A 5,070-nucleotide genomic window follows, 5' to 3' on the forward strand; every position below is an offset into this window, starting at 1 on the left:
ATCCTTCTGTGTGAGTCACTCCAGTTTCGCTGTGCCACACCGAGATCGTGGACTGTAATTGCCAGAGTTAGTCTTTTTTAATGACATTGTTTAAACCAATGATAAGGGTGCTATTTTATAATTCCAATAGAGGAAACGCAGAAGGTTCTCGCTGATGTGGAAAAATTCGCACTTCGTCAGTGTCAGTCTTCACTTTAATGAATAGAAGAGTAAAACCTTGTTCAGCTCAAGTAGTCTGTGCTCAAACATAGAAGTATATGAGAATATAAAATTGAAGTAACGCTACATTTGTGCAGTTTGCCCTATGCCATACTGAATCACATCACCAGACAGGAAGCTGACAATGTGTGTGTGTTGCCCTATGTCAAAACCTTTCCATTATCAGGGGAGCATGGAATTTCACCAAAGTCCATCTTATCTGTACCTCTGGACAGCCTGGAGTCTCCCCACATAAAGCATGACAAGTGTGAAGAGCTCTGGGACTTCTCAGGTCAACAGCCACGTCAAAGCGTTAATTAGACATTCCTTCATACCCATAAATTTCTATGACACTCAGTTATGTTTTGGTCTCCAAAAGAATTCCAAGATGTGACTTGGCAATCAATGGCAGGCGATGTGAGAACAGATATGTCTTGAGTTTAAGTGGGACTCATGTACGTGAGCCTGATGCAAGTGGCCCCCAACATGTCCTGAGTGGTAAGCATGCTTTGGTTCAGGGTGACAACTACACAGCGCTGGGTTACAACAGAAGGCAAGGTGAATTCTGGTCCAGCTAGCTGTGGAAGAGTGCAGACCTGTGGATGTGAGCCAAACAGGACCTTTGCTACGTGAAAGGTCCTCACATCCCTGACATTCAAAACGTCAGCGCTGATGTCACAGCAATTCAGGGCTGCCACCAGCAGAGAGACATCTGCAGCTCGGCATCATGAGCCAGATCTACGCAAAGTCTGGGTGGGTGGAAGTGGATTTGTTTGCCTCAAATCAGAATACTGACTGCATCCCGTAGCTCTCCTTCAATCACCACAATAATCCGCCCCCGTGGACACATGGTGCACATGAAGCATGGCTAAATAAAGCTGCGTTATGTGTTTCTCCTCAGTTTGTCCACAACACAATTAGTCTGTCATTGTGTAAAGTGTTGTAGAATAGATGCAGGGGAAGGGAAATGGAGTGTGTGGGACGACTGAGCAGCAGGTCACATCTTGTGTATTTGCAGGGTTACTCACCTGACTTCTACTAAAGGAGCTTAAAATGTTGCCTTCACATTTAGAGAAGAAAAAAAACAGCCCAATTTTTAGATTGATTGGGATTGCTGAGCCTGTCACTAGCTGAGAAGAGAACATCAGGATTTGCATGATTGTCTTGAATAATTTTGCAAGTTTTGAAATAAAACCTCACAGCATTTTTTACTTCTTTCTAACAGGTTTTACTGTGCTCATTCAAGAGCTCATAATCAATTTTGTTTTCTCTCATTTGCACTCAATTCTTCAGGCTTCCTTCTCAGATTTCTGAAAATTAGCCTCATTTTCCATAAATTCCCCCTGTGAAATACACTGGTTTTATTTTTTACTTTTAGAGATGGACAAATATTCTATTGTCCTAACTGACATCTTGGCACAGATTAGCTTGTTGGATTGATATTGATAAAGCAAGTCGATAAAGATACAATAGCCGTGGAAGAATTGTATTGTTTACAGAAAATCATCATTTCTCACCACTCTTACACAAGCTATCTTCAACTTATTTGCTATTGCTATTGCTATTTGCTTGATATGGTGACATTTAATGCCCCTAGGTAATACTATGAATGTAGGGTGTTTAAAAAAATTTTTAAGTATTTTATTGAATTTCCAAAGGATGAACAAGAAAAACTGTTCATCATCTAAAATCTATGGGCTGGGGCATAATATGTGAAGGACATGGGCGGATAGGATTCAAATAGGATTCCAAGCTGAATGACATTCCATGCTTATTAATGCACAAGAGGAGTGTGATTGATAGGATGACACAAAAAACATAATTAAGGCAAGGCTGTCATGTTTGCAAGAAAGGCAAAAGGAGGCAACAAGTAAAATTCTCGAATACAGAAGAAGTCCAACGCTGAATCTATCATTTGTCCTTGCTCCTCCACTTCCTGAAAGAGTGCCATTATCTCCCCTGAGGTGCACAGAAGAAAAAAATCTCCCCACAAGCCATTAAATATGACAGGGGCAGGTCTGAGGATGAATGTGAAAAGGTAATAGCTGCTTATCTACGTGTACGAGCTGGCACACATTAAGTATTGTGTGCAGCCTTTATGCATGTGCTTTGTCTTTTTCTCGATCTCACACCACACACAAAGACAGGAGGGCATGAGGAACAGATACACGAAAGAGCATATAACATTGAACTACATATGGTTAACACTCAGTCCTTCAGAAAGAAAAAAAAAAGCATGGTCCATTGGTCCCATTTGGCAGCATATAACATTGAACTACATATGGTTAACACTCAGTCCTTCAGAAAAAAAAAGAAAACATGGTCCATTGGTCCCATTTGGCAGAACTCGACCTATTTGACACAATCTGAGTATAAACAACTAAAGTGGAAAAGTAAAATTTTCTCCAAAGAACACCCAGTGGGTAAATAACCTCTTTTAGGACACCTTAACATCAGACAATCTTCTTCCAGAGGGAAGTAAGAGCAAGAGCACCCACCACCGCTTTCTACACTATGGGGGCGTGAGGGTCGAGACCAAAGCAGCGTGCTGCCATTGTAGCAGCGAGTTGGGCACTGAATGCCTTTTCTGGCTTTAGGCTCGCATTGACCTTAACGCATATCAGTAGGCGGGGGGGAACATCAATGCTCCATCTGATATAGTTTCTCAGGGTTTTATGTTTGTAACAATTACAGCACACGCTGGTACAACTAGATAAAAGCATCTGAATCCACTGACCGATGTTTGATCCAATGTGCTTTAAAGAAGTGAACCTAGCTGGGTTGAGTGTTTATTTACAGTATGTTAGTTATAGTGCACATAGCCTCATTTCCACTTTTATGCTTGGATGTGTTGTATGTATATGCACATGTGCTCATGAGTCAGTTCAATATACTAAAGGCAGGGCTCAAATGTTTTGCAAATAAGGGTCAAGGCAGAACCTTGGCTGCCCTCACCTGAGCTCCATGGCTCCAGTGTTTGGCATCCCTTTAACAAAGCAGGTTTCAGGCAGGATGCCTGGGCTAAACACAGCAACACTTTGGATATGTCAGATGGTCTTACAGCCCAGAATTCAATCAGGACTAAAAGAATGATGCTCTATTCAGGGTTTGACGTGGTTTTATAGTCATTTTCCCCAGACAGTGATTAAAGTGAAGCTATATGGTGGCTGCACCTCTGCAGCGCAGGTAATCTGTCAGCCACAGTCACGGCTGTGTTTGCTAGTTTGTCTGTGCGTGCTTGTGTGACGAGTGTGTGTAGATCTGTTTGTTCTGTTCCTGTGTGTGTTACAGTTATCTACACCCTTCGACACGCTGGTACAACTAGATGAAAGCATCTGAATCCACAGCCAGATTGAAAGTCATCTGCTACTTTCTCTGAGTGTTTGGATTTATCTAAAATGCAGGCAGGCAGATTTTCAATTACTGTTTTGTGTGATACTACAAGCTCTCCTACAACAATACATGATAGTACATTTTTAATGCTCCAATTGTGTATGAAAATTAATGATATTATTTAGTCATTAACTCTGAAGTCTCGTAGTGAAGCCAGCATAAATGCTATAATTCAGACCTGATACAGAAATGTTAAGTTGATCCCGAAAAGCTAAATGAGGCAGATATGTTGAATTTTCTTGGCATCGTCAAATCCTGTGGCATAGGTTTATGTGGTACAATATTTTGGTAGGACAGAATTGTCCATACTAATATTTGAGTGAACTTGTTCACATTATCTTTGGCGTGAAGTCATCTCTTTGTGGGGCTGGTCTTCATGGTTTGGGCTCGGCCCCTGACTTCCAGTGAAGGGAAATCTTAATGCTTCAGCATACCAAGACATTTTGGACAATGCTATGCTTCCAGCTTTGTGGCAACAATTTGTTGAAGGCCCTTTTCTATTCCAGCATGACTGTGCCCCAGTGCAAAGCCAGGCCTTTTCATCCAACATCAGTGCCTGATCTCGCAGATGCTCTGCTGAATGAATGGGCAAAAATTCCCATAGAAAGTGCTGTGGAAAGGCTTCCCAGGAAAGAACTGTTAAAACTGCAAAGCTGTCTGTGTATTTAGAACTGATGTCATTAAAGTCCCTGTTGGTGCTATGTCCCAAAAGTTTTGTCCATACAGTGTCATTCCAACGTGCCCTCCATAATAGTCATCACTGCTGTTATTTCAGAAGCATCTTGCCTCAGAAAACTAAATTCCAGGTAATTTGCGGAAGTATTTCAGCCTAGCAATAATTCAGTGCATGAAGATTAAAACCTTAATCTGGCCACAGTTCAGGGGCCCCAGTTTACACATCTGGCCCCTGATCACGTACTGAATGCCACTTTCCTTGTGAGGTTTATGTATTCTGTGTGTACACATCACATCACCTGACCCTGTTTATCCACATTTTATTTCTTCAAACTTTGATCAATTCTTCCAACTTTTTCACAGTATCAAGTGAAAAGTTATGAAAGCATCGACAGCCAAAAAGAGCTTAAAAATTCAACAACACCATCTCTTGTGTTTTATATCATTTTTCATTTCAACGCTGTGAACACCATAACTTTCCGTTCACATCGCTCTATAGGGGCAGCAGCAGAATTCTCAAATAAAACCAAAACAAACTTCATGGCTCAGTGCCACTGAGAGGTAGAATATATTTGGGAGGAGGAAGTGAGGGGGGGGTGGGGATTTGCTTGAAACATCCCTTTAAGGTAAGTACCGATGTTACTCACGATTTATTTTGCAGTGTCTTGAGTGAGAAAGGGAGCGCGGCGCGTATGTGAATCAGAGGGTGATGTAGTCAAGGTGCAATCGCTGTTCAGGTGCTACATGATGATATTCATGCACTCAGCCTCATGAAACATTTGAGCATTTTTAGTGTTCCCATGT

This window comes from Scatophagus argus, chromosome 21 (assembly GCF_020382885.2).
Source record: "Scatophagus argus isolate fScaArg1 chromosome 21, fScaArg1.pri, whole genome shotgun sequence".
Lineage (NCBI taxonomy): Eukaryota > Metazoa > Chordata > Actinopteri > Scatophagidae > Scatophagus > Scatophagus argus.